We start from the raw sequence: 21,757 nt of genomic DNA, 5'->3' as shown, positions 1-21,757 counted from the left end.
TTATACCGTAAATAACCCAATTACTGAGAGCTGCGGTGGTTCACATTTTGCCTAATCTCCCAAACCCCAACACTGCAGTGTTCAAAATATCCCAAACATCCCAAATTCTACCCTTGAGCCATATTTTGGGACCAAAATCTGGTTCTATAGTTGTATTCTCAGTTTGAAATTACGACTTTTTATACAGAAAATATGACAACTACTGAGAGCAGCGATGGGTCACATTTTGCCCAATCCCCCCTTGCAGTTTTCACAATATCCCAAACATCCTAAATCCGATTCTTAAGCCATATTTTGGAGCCAAATTCTGGCTCTCTGCACGTATTTGCAGTTTGAAATTACGACTTTTTATACCGAAAATATGCCAAGTACTGAAAGAGGCGATTGATCACATTTTCCCTAAACCCTCCCTGCAGTTTTCAAAATATCCCAAACATCCCAAATTCGACGCTTGAGCCATATTTTGGAGCCAAATTCTGGCTCTCAGCACCTATTCGCAGTTTGAAATTAAGACTTTTTATACCGAAAATACGCCAATTACTGAGAGCTGCGATGGGTCACATTTTGCCTAATCCCCCCTGCAGTTTTCAACATATCCCAAACATACCAAAATCGACCCTCAAGCCATATTTTGGAACCAAAATTTGGCTCTCTGCATGTATTCGAAATTTGAAAATACGATTTTTATACTGAAAATATGCCAATTACTGAAAGCGGCGATGGATGACATTTTGCCCAAACCCCCCCTGCAGTGTTCAAAATATCCCAAACATCCCAAATTCGACCCTTTAGCCATATTTTGGAGCGAAAATCTGGCTCTCTGCACGTATTCCCAGTTTGAAATTAAGACATTTTAGACCGAAAATATGCCAATTACTAAAAGCGCTGATAGATCATGTTTTGCCCAAACCCTCCTTACAGTTTTCAAAATATTGCAAACATTCCAAATTCGACGCTTGAGCCATATTTTGGAGCAAAATTCTGGCTCTCTGCACGTATTTTCAGTTTGAATTTATGAATTTTTAAACCGAAAATATGCCAATTACAGAGAGCGGCGATGGGTCACATTTTGCCCAAACCCACTTACAGTTTTCAAAATATCCCAAACATCTCAAATTCGACCCTTGAGCCATATTTTGGAGCCAAATTCTGGCTCTCTGCACGTATTCGCAGTTTGAAATTACGACATTTTATAACGAAAATATGCCAAGTACTGAACGAGGCGATTGATCACATTTTACCTAAACCCTCCCTGCAGTTTTCAAAATATCCCAAACATCCCAAATTCGACACTCAAGTCATATTTTGGATCCAAATTCTGGCTCTCTGCACGTATTCGCGGTTTGAAATTACGAATTTTTATGCCGAAAATATGCCAATTACTGAAAGCGGCGATTGATCACATTTTGCCCAAACCCTCCCTGTAGTTTTCAAAATATCCCAAACATCCACAATTCAACGCTTGAGCCATATTTTGGAGCTAAATTCTAGCTCTCTATATGTATTCGCAGTGTGAAATTATGACTTTTTAAACCGAAAAAATGCCCATTACTGAGAGCGGCGATGGGTCACATTTTGCCCAAACCCACTTACAATTTTCAAAATATCCCAAACATCCCAAATTCAACCCTTGAGCCATATTTTGGAGCCAAATTCTGGCTCTCTGCACGTATTCACAGTTTGAAATTACGGCTTTTTTTACCGAAAATATGCCATTACTGAGAGCGGCGATTGATCACATTTAGCCTAAACACTACCTGCAGTTTTCAAAATATCCCAAACATTCCAAATTCGACCCTCAAGCCATATTTTGGAGCCAATTTCTGGCTCTCTGCACGTATTCGCAGTTTGAAATTACTACTTTTTATACCGAAAATATACCTATTACTGAAAGCGGCGATGGATCACATTGTACCCAAACCCTCCCTGCAGTTTTCAAAATATCCCAAACATCCCAAATTCGACGCTTGAACATTATTTTGGAGCCAAATTCTGGCTCTCTGCACGTATCCGCAGTTTGAAATTTTGACTTTTTATACCGTAAATAACCCAATTACTGAGAGCTGCGGTGGTTCACATTTTGCCTAATCTCCCAAACCCCAACACTGCAGTGTTCAAAATATCCCAAACATCCCAAATTCTACCCTTGAGCCATATTTTGGGACCAAAATCTGGTTCTATAGTTGTATTCTCAGTTTGAAATTACGACTTTTTATACAGAAAATATGACAACTACTGAGAGCAGCGATGGGTCACATTTTGCCCAATCCCCCCTTGCAGTTTTCACAATATCCCAAACATCCTAAATCCGATTCTTAAGCCATATTTTGGAGCCAAATTCTGGCTCTCTGCACGTATTTGCAGTTTGAAATTACGACTTTTTATACCGAAAATATGCCAAGTACTGAAAGAGGCGATTGATCACATTTTCCCTAAACCCTCCCTGCAGTTTTCAAAATATCCCAAACATCCCAAATTCGACGCTTGAGCCATATTTTGGAGCCAAATTCTGGCTCTCAGCACCTATTCGCAGTTTGAAATTAAGACTTTTTATACCGAAAATACGCCAATTACTGAGAGCTGCGATGGGTCACATTTTGCCTAATCCCCCCTGCAGTTTTCAACATATCCCAAACATACCAAAATCGACCCTCAAGCCATATTTTGGAACCAAAATTTGGCTCTCTGCATGTATTCGAAATTTGAAAATACGATTTTTATACTGAAAATATGCCAATTACTGAAAGCGGCGATGGATGACATTTTGCCCAAACCCCCCCTGCAGTGTTCAAAATATCCCAAACATCCCAAATTCGACCCTTTAGCCATATTTTGGAGCGAAAATCTGGCTCTCTGCACGTATTCCCAGTTTGAAATTAAGACATTTTAGACCGAAAATATGCCAATTACTAAAAGCGCTGATAGATCATGTTTTGCCCAAACCCTCCTTACAGTTTTCAAAATATTGCAAACATTCCAAATTCGACGCTTGAGCCATATTTTGGAGCAAAATTCTGGCTCTCTGCACGTATTTTCAGTTTGAATTTATGAATTTTTAAACCGAAAATATGCCAATTACAGAGAGCGGCGATGGGTCACATTTTGCCCAAACCCACTTACAGTTTTCAAAATATCCCAAACATCTCAAATTCGACCCTTGAGCCATATTTTGGAGCCAAATTCTGGCTCTCTGCACGTATTCGCAGTTTGAAATTACGGCTTTTTTTACCGAAAATATGCCAATTACTGAGAGCGGCGATTGAACACATTTAGCCTAAACACTCCCAGCAGTTTTTAAAATATCCCAAACATTCCAAGTTCGACCCACAAGCCATATTTTGGAGCCAAATTTTGGCTCTCTGCACGTATCCGCAGATTGAAATTACGGCTTTTTATACCGTAAATAAGCCAATTACTGAGAGCGGCGATGGTTCACATTTTGCCCAATCTCCCCCCCCCCCACTGCAGAGTTCAAAATATCCAAAACATCCCAAATTCGACCCTTGAGCCATATTTTGGAACCAAGACCTGGCTCTATAGTTGTATTCTCAGTTTGAAATTACGACTTTTTATACCGAAAATATGACAACTACTGAGAGCAGCGATGGGTCACATTTTGCCAAAACCCCCCTTGCAGTTTTCACAATATCCCAAACATCCTAAATCCGACTCTTAAGCCATAATTTGGAGCCAAATTCTGGCTCTCTGCACGTATTTGCAGTTTGAAATTACGACTTTTTATACCGAAAATATGCCAAGTACTGAAAGAGGCGATTGATTACATTTTCCCTAAACCCTCCCTGCAGTTTTCAAAATATCCCAAACATCTCAAATTCGACGCTTGAGCCATATTTTGGAGCCAAATTCTGGCTCTCAGCACCTATTCGCAGTTTGAAATTAAGACTTTTATACCGAAAATACGCCAATTACTGAGAGCTGCGATGGGTCACATTTTGCCCAAACCCCCCTGCAGTTTTCAACATATCCCAAACATACCAAAATCGACCCTGAAGCCATATTTTGGAGCCAAAATTTGGCTCTCAGCACGTATTCGAAATTTGAAAATACGATTTTTACACTGAAAATATGCCAATTACTGAAAGCGGCAATTGATCACATTTTGCCTAAACACTCCCTGCAGTTTTCAAAATATCCCAAACATCCCAAATTCGACCCTTAAGCCATATTTTGGAGCGAAAATCTGGCTCTCTGCACGTATTCTTAGTTTGAAATTTAGACATATTAGACCGAAATATGCCAATTACTGAAAGCGCCGATGGATCATGTTTTGCCCAAACCCTCCTTACAGTTTTCAAAATATCCCAAAAATTCCAAATTCGACGCTTTAGCTATATTTTGGAGCAAAATTCTGACTCTCTACACGTATTCGCAATTTGAAATTTCGACTTTTTATACCGAAAACATGCCAAGTACTGAGAACGGCGATGGGTCACATTTTGCCCAAACCCACTTACAGTTTTCAAAATTTCCCAAACATCCCAAATTCGACCCTTGAGCCATATTTTTGAGCGAAATTCTGGCTCTTTGCACGTATTCGCATTTTGAAATTACTACTTTTTTTACAAAAAATATGCCAATTACTGAAAGCGGCTATTGATCACATTTTGCCTAAACACTCCCTGCAGTTTTCAAAATATCCCAAACATCCCAAATTCGACCCTCAAATCATATTTTGGTGCCAAATTCTGGCTCTCTGCACGTATTCGCAGTTTGAAATTACGACTTTTTATACCGAAAATATGACAACTACTGAGAGCAGCGATGGGTCACATTTTGCCCAAACCCCCCTTGCAGTTTTTAAAATATCCCAAACAACCTAAATCCGAGTCTTGAGCCATATTTTGGAGCCAAATTCTGGCTCTCTGCACGTATTCGCAGTTTGAAATTACGAATTTTTATACCGAAAATACGCCAATTACTTAGAGCCACGATGGGTCACATTTTGCCCAAACCCTCCTGCAATTTTTAACATATCCCAAACATACCAAAATCGACCCTCAAGCCATATTTTGGAGCGAAAATCTGGCACTCTGCACGTATTCGCAGTTTGAAATTAGGACATTTTATACCGAAAATATGCCAATTACTGAAAGCGTCGATGGATCATGTTATTCCCAAACCCTCCTTACAGTTTTTAAAATATCCCAAACATCCCAAATTCGACCCTCAAGCCATATTTTGGAGCAAAATTCTGGCTCTTTGTACGTATTCGCAGTTTGAAATTACGACTTTTTATACCGAAAATATGCCAATTACTGAAAGCGGTGATGGATCACATTTTGCCCAAACCGTCCCTGCAGTTTTCAAAATATCCCAAACATCCACAATTCAACGCTTGAGTCATATTTTGGAGCCAAATTCTGGCTTTCTACACGTATTCGCAGTTTGAAATTATGACTTTTTATACCGAAAATATGCTAATTACTGAGCGCATCGATGTGTCACATTTTGCCCAAACTCCCCCTCCCCCCTTGCAGTGTTTAAAATATCCCAAACATCCAAAATTCTACCCTTGAGCCATATTTTGGAGCCAAAATCTTGCTCTATAATCGTATTCTCAGTTTGAAATTACGAATTTTTATACCGAAAATATGACAATTACTGAGAGAAGCGATGGGTCACATTTTGCCCAAACTCCCCCCTGCAGTTTTCAAAATATCCCAAACATCCTAAATCCGACTCTTGAGCCATATTTTGGAGCCAAATTTTGGCTGTCTGCACGTATTCGCAATTTGAAATTACGACTTTTTATACCGAAAAAATGCCAAGTACTGAAAGAGGCGATTGATCATATTTTCCCTAAACCCTCCCTGTACTTTTCAAAATATCCCAAACATCCCAAATTCGACGCTTGAGCCATATTTTGGAGCCAAATTCTGGCTCTCAGTACCTATTCGCAGTTTGATTATAAAGCATTTTATACCGAAAATACGCCAATTACTGAGATCCGCGATGGGTCACATTTTGCCCAAACCCCCCTGCAGTTTTCAAAATATCCCAAACATTCCAAAATCGACCCTTAAGCCATATTTTGGAGCCAAATTTTGGCTCTCTGCACGTATTCGCTGTTTGAAATTACGACTTTTTATACTGAAAATATGCCAATTACTGAAAGCGGCGATGGATCACATTTTGCCCAAACCCCCCCCTGCAGTGTTCAAAATATACCAAACATCCCAAATTCGACCCTTGAGCCATATTTTGGAGCCAAAATCTGGCTCTCTGCGCGTATTCGCAGTTTGAAATTACGACATTTTATACATAAAATATGCCAATTACTGAAAACGCCGATGGATCACGTTTTGCCCAAACCCTCCCTACAGTTTTCAAAATATCCCAAACATCCCAAATTCGACGCTTGAGCCATATTTTTGAGCAAATTTCTGGCTCTCTTCGCGTATTCGCAGTTTGAAATTACGAATTTTTTTACCGAAAATATGCCATTTACTGAGAGCATCGATAAGTCACATTTTGCCCAACCCCACTTACAGTTTTCAAAATATCTCAAACATCCCAAATTCGACTCTTGAGCCATATTTTGGAGCCAAATTCTGGCTCTCAGCACCTATTCGCACTTTGAAATTAACACTTTTTATACCGAAAATACGCCAATTACTGAGATCCGCGATGGGTCACATTTTGCCCAAACCCCCCTGCAGTTTTCAACATATCCCAAACATACCAAAATCGACCCTTAAGCCATATTTTGGAGCCAAATTCTGGCTCTCTAAACGTATTCGCAGTTTGAAATTATGACTTTTTATACCGAAAATATGCCAATTACTGACAGCGGCGATAAGTCACATTTCGCCCAAACCTCCCTGCAGTTTTCAAAATATCCCAAACATCCCAAATTCAACCCTTGACCCATATTTTAGAGCCAAATTCTGGCTTTCTGCTCGTATTCGCAAGTTGAATTTAGGAATTTTTATACCAAAAATAATGTCAATTACTAGAGGCGGTGATGGATCACATTTTGACCCAACCCCCTCCCTGCAGTTGTCAAAATATCCCAAACATCCCAAATTCGACGCTTGAGCATTATTTTGGAGCCAAATTCTGGTTCTCTGCACGTATCCGCAGTTTGAAATTACGACTATTTATACCGTAAATAAGCCAATTACTGAGAGCGGCGATGGTTCACATTTTGCCCAATCTCCCCCCCCCCCTGCTTTGTTCAAAATATCCCAAACATCCCAAATTCGACCCTTGAGCCATATTTTGGAGCCAAAATCTGGTTCTATAGTCGTATTCGCAGTTTGAAATTATGACTTTTTATACCGAAAATATGCCAATTACTGACAGCGGCGATAAGTCACATTTCGCCCAAACCTCCCTGCAGTTTTCAAAATATCCCGAACATCCCAAATTCAACCCTTGACCCATATTTTAGAGCCAAATTCTGGCTTTTTGAACGTATTCGCAGTTTGAAATTAGGAAATTTTATACCAAAAATATGCCAATTACTAAAGGCGGTGATGGATCACATTTTGACCCAATCCCTCCCTGCAGTTTTCAAAATATACCAAACATCCCAAATTCGACGCTTGAGCATTATTTTGGAGCCAAATTCTGGTTCTCGGCACGTATCCGCAGTTTGAAATTACGACTATTTATACCGTAAATAAGCAAATTACTGAGAGCGGCGATGGTTCACATTTTACCCAATCTCCCCCCACTCCTGCAGTGCTCAAAATATCCCAAACATCCCAAATTCGACCCTTGAGCCATATTTTGGAGCCAAAATCTGGCTCTATAGGATGGGAACCGGTCGGCCGAGCGGACAGCACGCTGGACTTGTGATCCTGTGGTTCTGGGTTCGATCCCAGGCGCCGGCGAGAAACAATGGGCAGAGTTTCTTTCACCCTATGCACCTGTTACCTAGCAGTAAAATAGGTACCTGGGTGTTAATCAGCATTCACGGGCTGCTTCCTGGGGGTGGAGGCCTGGTCGAAGACCGGGACGTGGGGACACTGAAAAGCCCCCGAAATCATCTCAAGATACCCTCAAGAAGCTAGTCGGATTCTCAGTTTGAAATTCCGACTTTTTATACCGAAAATATGAAAACTACTGGGAGCAGCGATGGGTCACATTTTGCCCAAATCCCCCTTGCAGTTTTCAAAATATCCCAAAAATCCTAAATCCGACTCTTGAGCCATATTTTGGAGCCAAATTCTGGCTCTCTGCACGTATTCGCAGTTTGAAATTACGACTTTTTATACCGAAAATATGCCAAGTACTGAAAGAGGCGATTGATCACTATTTCCCTAAACCCTCCCTGTAGTTTTCAAAATATCCCAAACATCCCAAATTCGACGCTTGAGCCATATTTTGGAGCCAAATTCTGGCTCTCAGCACCTATTCGCAGTTTGAAATTAAGACTTTTTATACCGAAAATACGCCAATTACTGAGAGCCGCGATGGTCACATTTTGCCCAAACCCCCCTGCAATTTTTATCATATCCCAAACATACCAAAATCGACCCTCAAGTTATATTTTGGAGCCAAATTTTGGTTCTATGCACGTATTCGCAGTTTGAAATTACGACTTTTTATACTGAAAATATGCCAATTACTGAGAGCGGCGATGGATCACATTTTGCCCAAACCCCCCCCTGCAGTGTTCAAAATATACCAAACATCCCAAATTCGACCCTTGAGCCATATTTTGGAGCCAAAATCTGGCTCTCTGCGCGTATTCGCAGTTTGAAATTACGACATTTTATACCGAAAATATGCCAATTACTGAAAACGCCGATGGATCACGTTTTGCCCAAACCCTCCCTACAGTTTTCAAAATATCCCAAACATCCCAAATTCGACGCTTGAGCCATATTTTTTAGCAAATTTCTGGCTCTCTGCGCGTATTCGCAGTTTGAAATTACGAATTTTTATACCGAAAATATGCCATTTACTGAGAGCATCGATAGGTCACATTTTGCCCAACCCCACTTACAGTTTTCAAAATATCCCAAACATCCCAAATTCGACCCTTGAGCCATATTTTGGATCCAAATTCTGGCTCTCAGCATCTATTCGTAGTTTGAAATTAAGACTTTTTATACCGAAAATACGCCAATTACTGAGATCCGCGATGGGTCACATTTTGCCCAAACCCCCCTGCAGTTTTCAACATATCCCAAACATACCAAAATCGACCCTCAAGCCATATTTTGGAGCCAAATTCTGGCTCTCTACACGTATTCGCAGTTTGAAATTATGACTTTTTATACCGAAAATATGCCAATTACTGACAGCGGCGATAAGTCACATTTCGCCCAAACCTCCCTGCAGTTTTCAAAATATCCCAAACATCCCAAATTCAACCCTTGACCCATATTTTAGAGCCAAATTCTGGCTTTCTGCACGTATTTGCAAGTTGAATTTAGGAATTTTTATACCAAAAATAATGTCAATTACTAGAGGCGGTGATGGATCACATTTTGACCCAACCCCCTCCCTGCAGTTGTCAAAATATCCCAAACATCCCAAATTCGACCCTTGAGCCATATTTTGGAGCCAAAATCTGGTTCTATAGTCGTATTCTCAGTTTGAAATTCCGACTTTTTATACCGAAAATATGACAACTACTGGGAGCAGCGATGGGTCACATTTTGGCCAAACCCCCCCTGCAGTGTTCAAAATATTCCAAACATCCCAAACTCGAGCCTTGAGCCATATTTTGGATCTAAAATCTGGCACTCTGCACGTATTCGCAGTTTGAATTTAAGACATTTTATACCGAAAATATGCCAATTACTGAAAGCGCCGATGGGTCACATTTTGCCCAAACCCACTTACAGTTTTCAAAATATCCCAAACATCCCAAATTCAACCCTTGAGCCATATTTTGGAGCCAAATTCTGGCTCTATGCACGTATTCGCAGTTTGAAATTACGACTTTTTTTTACCGAAAATATGCCAATTACTGAAAGCGGCTATTGATCACATTTTGCCTAAACACTCCCTGCAGTTTTCAAAATATCCCAAACATCCCAAATTCGACCCTCAAGCTATATTTTTGCCAACACTTTGCCAAGGGTAGTGAACACCACGCCAAGGGGAGCGTGGTGTTCAAGGGGAGGTGGTAGTAACGGTTGCTGAGGCAAGGTGTTATGTGTTGTGTAATCACTGTGTTCGGAATGAACCGGGGTTCGGCGTCACGACATTTGTAGCTTCCTGTTCTCCGGCACAATGATTTATTTTACGTCAAGCTTTCAGCACAGCCGCATAAAAAACCCTGGTTATTTATTTATTTTTATACGAGAAGGTACACTGGGGGTTAAGAGAGAAAATAGGAATAATGATGATTTTACAATCTTGCCCGAAACGCTATGCGTACTAGTGGCTTTAGGTATTGTATGTACTACCTTTATCTATAAATCAAACAGAATGTTTGTACTGTAACTCTGCATCTATGTATATATTTTTCCTAAATAAATTATTATTATTATTGTAAAGCCACTAGCACGCATAGTGTTTCGGGCAAAGGTCCCGTACCCAGAAGCTGGGTATCTTTTGTTGCCCTGTGACTACTCTTATGACATTCCTTAACTCTTATGACATTCCCTAACAGTATTGTTAAACTAATAACAATGAACAGTAGTTCAATATTACCGGAATAATCCAACTGATGTGGCCATGTTTTTGTTGTGAAGCCCGGTCGTTCAGTTCGTATACAGCATACGAAGGTTACGAAGGTTAATCTAACCTAAAACCAGTCTTAAAAATGAATAACCATTGCAAAGAAATCCTAAGATATAAATATTTACAATAATACACTGGTTGTTTTTGTTGATTTAGGGGCGATGACATGAGTAAACTGGTTATGTTGTGTTGATTTAGGGGCAACGAACTGTGGTTATTAGACTATGTTTTGTACATAAGCAAAAAACAAGGTGTAATTCTTTTAATTATAACAATAATAACGACAAAAAGTTAATAATTAATGGACTTGTTAAGCAAAATTCGCAATATCTTAGTTTTCTTTAGGAAAAAAAATTAAAAGACATCTGGAAAAAGATCTGCAGACTATGTCCTACATTTGATTCCGTTATTTACACTAAAAGAACAATTAAACGTACACTATCGCCCGTGCCTGGTGCACGAGCACCAGGCACGGGCACCGGGAGCATCCCAGACACTGCCTTAATCGACTGAGATTAAGGCAGTGTTATTTTCATTCCTTTAGAACAAGGAAATCCCATTCTTAAACTGTATAATATGAGCTGCGCAATAATTTTTTGCTGATCTTCAATAAAGAAATTCTGGAGGGCTTGTGCAAGGATTAGGATGAGTTAGCCTAGGCATTTTTATATCCGTTTCTGGTTACTCAAGGGTGACACTGGCGGGCAACACGAGAATAAATATTTGTATAAATTCCAATTTCGATCCGATCTACTTGGGGATAGTTTACAAATGTTCGCCATGAAATTTACGTTTTCTCTAATAGCCGAAGAGCTTATTTGAGAAAACAGTATGGCATTGAATCAGCGTGGTAAAACAATTGTATTATTGACACGACGAGTATAATCGACGTAGTTTTTATATATGTTGCCGGTCGAACACATCCTTATGTGACGTTTTATACTTATGTTCTTCTAGAACATTCTATTGCGAACACATTGGTACAAAAATGAAATACGTACATCGAAAACTAATGTCAGAACAGTGACAAGAGTATTCACTTTTAAATATGGCCGCTCGATCGCCGATACACTAATTTCATTTGGGGAAATTTATTTGTTCATACGCCGTTTCGCGACAATTATTTATATCTGATATAAATGTTGCAAAAGAAGTTTAGGATTAAGTAACATATTACACATTAAAAAAAATGAATACATTAATACCTAAACAGTTTGTAAATACAGTGATAAATTGTGCCAAACATTACACAATATTATTTACTAAGAAGCGTATGACAACTCCAAACGGCATGATTTCAACAGGATTTTTTATAGTTGTCAAAAAACTCTGATTTTAATTATCAAGTATTATCAAGTATCAAGTATCTCCAACAGCACACTGGCAGGGGACTCCAGCAACACACTGGCAGAGGTCTCCAGCAACACACTGGCAGGGGTCTCCAGCAACACACTGGCAGGGGTCTCCAACAACACACTAGCAGGGATCTCCAGCAACACACTGGCAGAGGTCTCCAACAACACAATGGCAGAAGTCTCCAGCAACACGCTGGCAGAGGTCTCCAACAACACACTGGCAGTCGTCTCCAGCAACACACTGGCAGGGGTCTCCAGCAAAACACTGGCAGGGGTCTCCAGCAACACACTAGCAGCGGTCTCCAGCAACACGCTGGCAGGGGTCTCCAGCAACACGCTGGCAGAGGTCTCCAGCAACACACTGGCAGAGGTCTCCAACAACACAATGGCAGAGGTCTCCAGCAACACGCTGGCAGGGGTCTCCAGCAACACACTAGCAGGGATCTCCAGCAACACACTGGCAGGGATCTCCAACAACACACTGGCAGGGGTCTCCAGTAAAACACTGGCAGGGGTCTCCAGCAACACACTGGCAGAGGTCTCCAGCAACACACTGGCAGAGGTCTCCAGCAACACACTGGCAGGGGTCTCCAGCAACACACTAGCAGGGATCTCCAGCAACACACTGGCAGGGGTCTCCAACAACACACTGGCAGGGGTCTCCAGCAACACACAGGCAGAGGTCTCCAGCAACACTCTGGCAGAGGTCTCCAGCAACACACTGGCAGGGGTCTCCAGCAACACACTTTCAGGGGTCTCCAGCAACACACTGGTAGGGGTCTCAAGCAACACACTGGCAGGGGTCTCCAACAACACACTGGCAGGGGTCTCAAGCAACACACTGGCAGAGGTTTCCAGCAACACACTGGCAGAAGTCTCCAGCAACACACTGGCAGAGGTCCCCAGCAACACACTGGCAGAGGTCTCCAGCTACACACTGGCAGGAGTCTCCAACAACACACTGGCAGAGGTCTCCAGCAACACGCTGGCAGAGGTCTCCAGCAACACACTAGCAGGGGTCTCCAGCAACACACTGGCAGGGGTCTCCAGCAACACACTGACAGGGGTCCCCAGCAACACACTGGCAGGGGTCTCCAGCAACACACTGGCAGGGGACTCCAGCAACACACTGTCAGAGGTCTCCAACAACACAATGGCAGAGGTCTCCAACAACACAATGGCAGAGGTCGCCAGCAACACGCTGGCTGAGGTCTCCAGCAACACACTGGCAGGGGTCTCCAGCAACACACTGGCAGGGGTCTCAATTAACACACTGGCAGAGATCTCCAGCAACACACTTGCAGGGGTCTCCAACAACACACTGACAGAGGTCTCCAGCAACACGCTAGTAGTAGGGAGTACAGTCCACAGGCCCTTTTTTTTTTTGGCGAGAGGACCCCTGTGGACTGTACAGTCCACAGGCCCTTTTTTTTCTGGGGGAAAAAAGGGCCTGTGGCATGTCATTGTTTTCAGGTAAATTTGGGGATTCACAGATTTGGAATTAGGGAATTCTTATAATGAAAAATAATGTCATACGAGTTTGTTAAAGTTCTTATGAGAAAAATAATTTCCGAGACTTAGAAGTTTGTTAAGGCCTTATGGGACAAATTCAAGTAACGTATGTAGCTCTTTAGGGTTTCCATGAGAACTCTACGGACATATTTTACATGTTTTCAACTTACAAAATCGTCTATGTAAGCCTTAGTTATTCATATAAATTTAGAAAATCACCTGTGCGGGCCAGGGGTTTCAAGTCTCGTACCTCACACCCCCCTCCCTCCCTCCCCCCTTACCTCGCAATCTGTCGCGTCACCTTTATTTACTTTACGCCCGGCCAGCCAGACCTCTTATCATATCTTATCTTCTCCATAATATCTCGACCGTCCCTCCTCTCTCTCTCTCTCCTTTCATTCAGTTCAGTTCAACTATTTTCTAACATCGTATGTTTTCTCCTTTTCATTAAGCAAGTCAGTTTTTACACAAATAAATCGCGTTAGTAAGCAAGTTCTAGCTCACGTTCCCCCACCTTAGTCCCCTGTCATATAATGAATACTATCATTCCAATCCCTCTAAAATTTAAAAATAATCATATTTCAAACGTAGTTCAATACAGTAATTTAGTTACCAAGCTCCAGCGCTTGTCCTCCGCCTTAGCTCTCTCTCGTATCTTCGTTAGTAACAGTCCAATTTCCCTGAAATTTTTACCCTCTGTATTTCAGGCACCATAAATAAGATCAAAACAGTTACCAAGCTCCAGCGCTTGTCCTCCGCCTTAGTTCTCTTTCGTATCTTTGTAAATAAACCATCAATTTCCCTTAAATTTTTACCCTCTGTATTTCAGAAACCGTAAATAAAATCAAGTCAGTTATCGAGCTCCAGCTCTCGTCCCCCGCCTTAGTTCTCCTTCGTATCTTTGTAAATAACCCATCAATTTCCCTAAAATTAAAAGCAGACATACTTCAAAGTTAGTAAATAAGATCAAGTCAGTTACTGAGCTCCAGCTCTCGTCCCTGCCTTAGTTCTCCTTCGTATCTTTGTAAATAACCCATCAATTTCCCTAAAATTAAAAGCAGACATACTTCAAAGTTAGTAAATAAGATCAAGTCAGTTACAGAGCTCCAGCTCTTGTCCCCCTGTATTTGCATATTTTCTCTATATTCAGCTGTGTTCTTCACATTTTGTCCATGTTTTCTGTGGTCACTCCATGTTCTTCAAATGTTCACAGTCCCATTCAGTTCATATTTTCACAAGTATCTCCATTTTTTCTGTAATCTTTCTCTTAGTCTCATTACTTTCTCTACAAATTCTAGTCATATTTTCTATGTTTTCACGTTCATCACATGTTCTCTTTACAACTTTTATACTCAATATTCATGCTAACTTCCATATTTTTTGTGTTCTTTGTCAATATTCATGTTCCTCTACAAGTTCATGTTCCTCACAAGATCACTTCGTTTTTCACCTTCACTTACATGTTTTCTACATTCTTTGTCATATTCTCCATGTTCTTCACAAGTCCATTGTTCATTCTTTGTATTCCCTATTCTCCTTATCATGTTTTCATGTTCTCTGTAAGTTCATATTCCCAGCATGTTCACTGTATTCATCAACTTTTCTTACATGTGTTCTTTGCCATGTTCCCCTTACATGTTATCTACGTTCCTTAACTAAAAAAATCTTTCGCCAATCAACTAAAAACATAGTCACTTTCGTCATTTCTCAACTAAACCTATTATCCAGGCAACTAAAAATAGTCAGAAATAGCCTCGTTCAACACTGTTCTTAACTAAAACAACCTTTCTCTTAGCTGAAAATTGTCAAAGGAAACTTCTTTCAGCACTTTCTTAACAGCCGCTATGTTTCATCAGGAAAAAATTGTCAAAGGAAACTTTCCAAAACTGTTCATAACTAGCTTTTATCCATCGTCAATCAACTAAATAATAACTTTCATCATTTCTTAACTAAACTTATTCCCCAGTCATCAGAAAATAGCCGTGTTCTTCATGTTTCATTGTCATTTCATAACTAAAATTATCCATCAATCAACAGAAAAAGTCATATTCATCATTTCGTAACAGCCATTATGTTTTCGTCAAGAAAGAAAATATAGTCAAACATATCTATCATCGTCGTTCTTAACTAAAACAACCTTTCTCTTAGCTAAAAATTGTCAAAGGAAACTTTTTTCAGCACTTTCTTAACAGGCGCTATGTTTCATCAAGAAAAAATTGTCAAAGGAAACTTTCCAAAACTGTTCATAACTAGCTTTTATCCATCGTCAATCAACTAAAAATAATAACTTTCATCATTTCTTAACTAAACTTATTCCCCAGTCATCAGAAAATAACCGTGTTCATCATGTTTCATTGTCATTTCATAACTAAAATTATCTGCCAATCATCAGAAAAAGTCACTTTCATCATTTCTTAACTAAACTTATTCCCCAGTCATCAGAAAATAACCGTGTTCTTCATGTTTCATTGTCATTTCTTATCTAAAAATTATCCGCCAATCATCAGAAAAAGTCATGTTCATCATGTTTTGGCTTTTGCTCAACTAAAAGTATTCATCGGTCAACTAAAAATAGTTACTTCATCATGTTTCCTTGTCATTTCTTAACTGAAATATCACTTCTCTCATCTGAAAATAGTCAGGATTAACCTCATTCAACACCGTTCTTAACTAAAACAGCCTTTCGCTTAGCTAAAAATTGTCAAAGGAATCTTTTCAGCACTGTTCATAACTAACTTTATCCATAGTCAAGTAAGAAAATATAGTCAAAGATATCTATCATCGACGTTCTTAACTGGCATTATACTTTGTGGAGCACTAAAATAGTCACTGTCGTCATATTTTGTCTTTTTCCTCAACTAAAAGAGTCAAATGTAACTTTTTCAACACTTTCGCAACTAAAATTATATGTCGCTAAGTAAGAAAAAATAGTCAAATGTAACTTTTTCAGCACTTTCGTAAAAATTATATGTCGTTAAGTAAGAAAAATAGTCAAAGGTGCTCTCCGTGACACCAAAGTTACTCTTCGAGAAATCAAAGACGCTCTTCAATACATCAAGGACTTACTCAAAGACACCAAAGTTACACTCAAAGACATCCTTCGAGACATCAAAGACATCCTTAAGACTTCAATGGGACTCTTCCATTCATCAAAGACATTCTCTAAGCCCTCAAAGTTATTCTCAGCACAATCAAAAGTTATTCCAAGACAACAAAAGTTATTCTCAGAACAATCAAAAGTTATTCCAAGACAACAAAAGTCATTCTCAGAGCTATCAAAATTATTCTCGGAGTCATCAAAAGGTATTCTCTAACTCACTTTTGGTCATTAAAGTTTATTTCTATGTTATAAAAGTTTGTCTCAGAGACATCTAAAGTTAATCTTAGAGTTATCAAATGTAATCTCTAACTCACTTTTGTTCATCAAAGTTGATCTCAGAGTTAACAAAGGTAATCTCTAACTCACTCTCGTTCATCAAAGTTGTTTCAAAGACATCAAAGTTATTCAAAGAGCTAACAAAAGTTATTCTCAGAGTCACCTTCGTTCTTCAGAGAAACTTTCCAAAACATCTTTATTCATCAAAGTTATTCTCAGAGGCATAAAAGTCATTCTCAGAGCTATCAAACTTGTTCTCAAAGTCATCAAACTTATTCACAGAGTCATCAAAGTTAATCTAAGACATCATTTTTCATCAAAGATATTCTCTCTAAACCATCAATGTTCTTCTCTAAGACATAAAAGTTATTCTCAGAGTCACCTTCGTTCGTCAGAGAAACTTTCAAAACATCTTTGTTCATCAAACTTGTTTTCAAAGTCATCAAAAGTTAATCTAAGACATCTTCTTTCATCAAAGTTATTTTCAGAGACATCTAAAGTTATTCTCAGAGCTATCAAACTTGTTCTCAAAGTCATCAAAGTTATTCTAAGACATCATCTTTCATCAAAGATATTCTCTCTAAGTCATCAAAGTTACTTTTCATTACATCAAAGACACATTCAAATACTACCCATGTTCACAGAAGTCATTCTCAAAGGCATCAAAGTTATTCTCAGAGTTAACAAAGGTAATCTCTAACTCACTCTCAGTCATCAAAGTTAATCCAAGAGACGTCGAAGTTAATCCAAGACATCATCTTTCATCAAAGATATTCTCTCTAAGCCATCAATGTTCTTCTCTAAGACATCAAAGTTATTCTCTATGTCATCAAAAAGTTATTCTCTGAGCTAACAAAATACTACTCATGTTCTCAAAGACATTCTCCAATTCATCAATCTTGTTTCAAAGACATCAAAGTTAATCTCAGAGTTATCCAAAGACATTCTCAAAGTCATCTAAAGTTATTCTCTAAGACATCAAAGTTATTCTAAGAGTTATCCAAAGTTATTCTCAGAGCTATCAAACTTGTTCTCAGAGTCATCAAATGTTATTCTCGAAGTCATCAAAGTTATTTTCAGAGACATCTAAAGTTAATTTCTATGTTATAAAGTTATTCTCAGAGACATCTAAAGTTAATCTTGGTCATCAAAGTTGTTCTCTAAACATCAATGTTGTTCTCCAAGACATCAAAGATGTTCTCAAAATCATAAAAGTTATTCCCAGAGCTATCAAAGTTAATCTCAGAGTTATCCAAAGATATTCTCATGTCCACAAAAGTTATTCCAAGAGACGTCAAAGTTGTTTCAAAGACATCAAAGTTAATCTCAGAGTTATCCAAAGACTTTCTCAGAGACATCTAAAGTTATTCTCTAAGACATCAAAGTTGTTCTAAGAGTTATCAAAAGTTATTCTCAGTCATGATATGTTATTCTCTAACTCACTTCCATTCATCAAAGACATTCTCTAAGTCCTGAAAGTTATTCTCTAAGACAACAAAGCCTTTCTCAGAGCTACCAAAGATGTTCTCTAAATCATAAAAGTTAATCTTAACTCACCTTCGTTCATTAGAGAAACTTTCCAATCCATATTCGTTGACCAGAGTTATTCTCAGAGTCATCAAAGCGATCTCTAATTCATCTTCGTTCTCCAAAGTTGTTCTCTAAGACACCTTCATTCATCAAAGAAACTCTCCTTCTTCCATCATGTTATTCTTTAAGACATCTTCAGTCATAAAATTTTCTCTCCAAAATGTAACTAGTTCAGCTTTTCATACCAAACCTGCATTTCTGTTAAAACATATTTTCTTAGTTGCTTTACCCTAAAACTGTTCTCTGAACTACACTGTTCAAACCTACGTAACCTATCCTCTCCACCCAATGTTACTTAGTTAACGTAACGTTCCTAAACCTAACTTTACCTATCCTAACATAACTTACCTTACCTTACCTATCTTACCTAACCTAACCTAACTTTACCTATGTTACCTTACCTTACCTACCTTTCCTAACTTAACCTGCTTAACCTATCTTACCTATCTTACCTAACTTTACCTATCTTACCTAACTTAACTTTCATAACCTAACTTTACCTATCCTAACATAACTTACCTTACCTTCCCTATCTTACCTAACTTTACCTATCCTATCATAACTTACCTTACCTATCATACCTAACTTAACCAAACTTTACCTATCCTAACTTAACTTACCTAACTTATTCTGCTTAACCTAACTTACCTACATTACCTAACTTAACCTAACTTATTTAACTTATCTTACCTATCCTAACCTAACTTGCTTTACCTAACTTAATCTTACATTCCCAAACTGATGTATCCTAACTTATCTAGTCAAACCAGACATGATCTAACTTACATAAGTATTCCTTCTTGTCTTTTGTGTTTCGTCAATCATTGTCTCATATTCATTTACTCATTTCTTTAGTTAATTTCTCAAATGGTCACTTATGGATTTCAAGTGCTATTTGTTAGAGATTGGATATTTAAGCATTTCAAAGAATTATAATTTCTCAAATGGTCACTTATGCATTTCAAGTGCTATTTGTTAGAGATTGGATATTTAAGCATTTCAAAGAATTTTTGTTATATATGGGCATTTACTCATTTCAAGGGATAATTTCTCAAATGGATGTTTTTGCATTTCAAGTGTTATTTGTTTAAGATTGGGTGTTTAACCATTTCAAAGGTTTTTGTTATATATGGGAACTTACTCGTTTCAAGGGCAAATTTCTCAAATGGTCATTTTTGAAGATCAAGGGTTATTTGTTAAAGTTCATCAAGTTGCTCATAAGTTGTATTTATTATGTTTGTTATCATATGTTCTTATTCCCCAACCCCTTAACCTAACCTCTTGTAATCTTAGTGTATTTTGTAGGTTCTATCATATGTTCTTATTCCCCAACCCCTTAACCTAACCTCTTGTAATCTTAGTGTATTTATAGGTTCTATCATATGTTCTTATTCCCCAACCCTTTAACCTAACCTTTCAGATGTAGTTTGTTGAATATATTATCCTTTTCCTAACCTTTCAGATGTAGTTTTGTTTCTCCTTTTTGTATATTTTTACCCAAACCCACCATCCCACTTAACCTTCTTTCCTTCTTTTTCTTTGTTTTCACATATAAGTTCATTCTTTATCTTAGTAATAATAAAATTACAATAGTAAAGAATCAGATCTACTAAGACTTGAAATTGAGAAACAAGAGCTCAAGGGAGTGAGAGCGTGAAAGAAGAGCAAGGAGTAAGAGAGAGGGGGCGGAAGAGAATGGGACCAAAGAAGAGAGAATGAGAGAGAGTGTGGGCATGGGAGCACTAAGACTTGAATTGAGAAAAAGAAAAACTAAGTGAATGAGAGTGAGGGTGTGAGAATGGGAGCATTAAGACTTGAATTTGAGAAACAAGAGAGCATTTGAGCAAATGAGGGAGAGAGAGGGGGAGGAAGAGAGAGAATAAGGGAGAGAGATAGAAAAGGAGGGTTAGAAGGAGTAGGAGAATCAAAGTAAAGAAGGAAAGAAGGTTTGGGTAAAAATATAAAAAAGGAGAAACAAAACTACATCTGAAAGGTTAGGAAAAGGATAATATATTCAACAAACTACATCTGAAAGGTTAGGTTAAAGGGTTGGGGAATAAGAACATATGATAGAACCTATAAATACACTAAGATTACAAGAGGTTAGGTTAAGGGGTTGGGGAATAAGAACATATGATAGAACCTACAAAATACACTAAGATTACAAGAGGTTAGGTTAAGGGGTTGGGGAATAAGAACATATGATAACAAACATAATAAATACAACTTATGAGCAACTTGATGAACTTTAACAAATAACCCTTGATCTTCAAAAATGACCATTTGAGAAATTTGCCCTTGAAACGAGTAAGTTCCCATATATAACAAAAACCTTTGAAATGGTTAAACACCCAATCTTAAACAAATAACACTTGAAATGCAAAAACATCCATTTAAGAAATTATCCCTTGAAATGAGTAAATGCCCATATATAACAAAAATTCTTTGAAATGCTTAAATATCCAATCTCTAACAAATAGCACTTGAAATGCATAAGTGACCATTTGAGAAATTATAATTCTTTGAAATGCTTAAATATCCAATCTCTAACAAATAGCACTTGAAATCCATAAGTGACCATTTGAGAAATTAACTAAAGAAATGAGTAAATGAATATGAGACAATGATTGACGAAACACAAAAGACAAGAAGGAATACTTATGTAAGTTAGATCATGTCTGGTTTGACTAGATAAGTTAGGATACATCAGTTTGGGAATGTAAGATTAAGTTAGGTAAAGCAAGTTAGGTTAGGATAGGTAAGATAAGTTAAATAAGTTAGGTTAAGTTAGGTAATGTAGGTAAGTTAGGTTAAGCAGAATAAGTTAGGTAAGTTAAGTTAGGATAGGTAAAGTTTGGTTAAGTTAGGTATGATAGGTAAGGTAAGTTATGATAGGATAGGTAAAGTTAGGTAAGATAGGGAAGGTAAGGTAAGTTATGTTAGGATAGGTAAAGTTAGGTTATGAAAGTTAAGTTAGGTAAGATAGGTAAAGTTAGGTAAGATAGGTAAGATAGGTTAAGCAGGTTAAGTTAGGAAAGGTAGGTAAGGTAAGGTAACATAGGTAAAGTTAGGTTAAGTTAGGTAAGATAGGTAAAGTTAGGTAAGATAGGTAAGGTAAGGTAAGTTATGTTAGGATAGGTAAAGTTAGGTTTAGGAACGTTACGTTAACTAAGTAACATTGGGTGGAGAGGATAGGTTACGTCGGTTTGAACAGTGTAGTTCAGAGAACAGTTTAAAAGGTAAAATGTCTAAGAAA

This window comes from Procambarus clarkii, chromosome 54 (assembly GCF_040958095.1).
Source record: "Procambarus clarkii isolate CNS0578487 chromosome 54, FALCON_Pclarkii_2.0, whole genome shotgun sequence".
In the NCBI taxonomy this organism is placed as follows: Eukaryota; Metazoa; Arthropoda; class Malacostraca; order Decapoda; family Cambaridae; genus Procambarus; species Procambarus clarkii.
Note: the sequence above shows the minus strand (reverse complement) of the source record.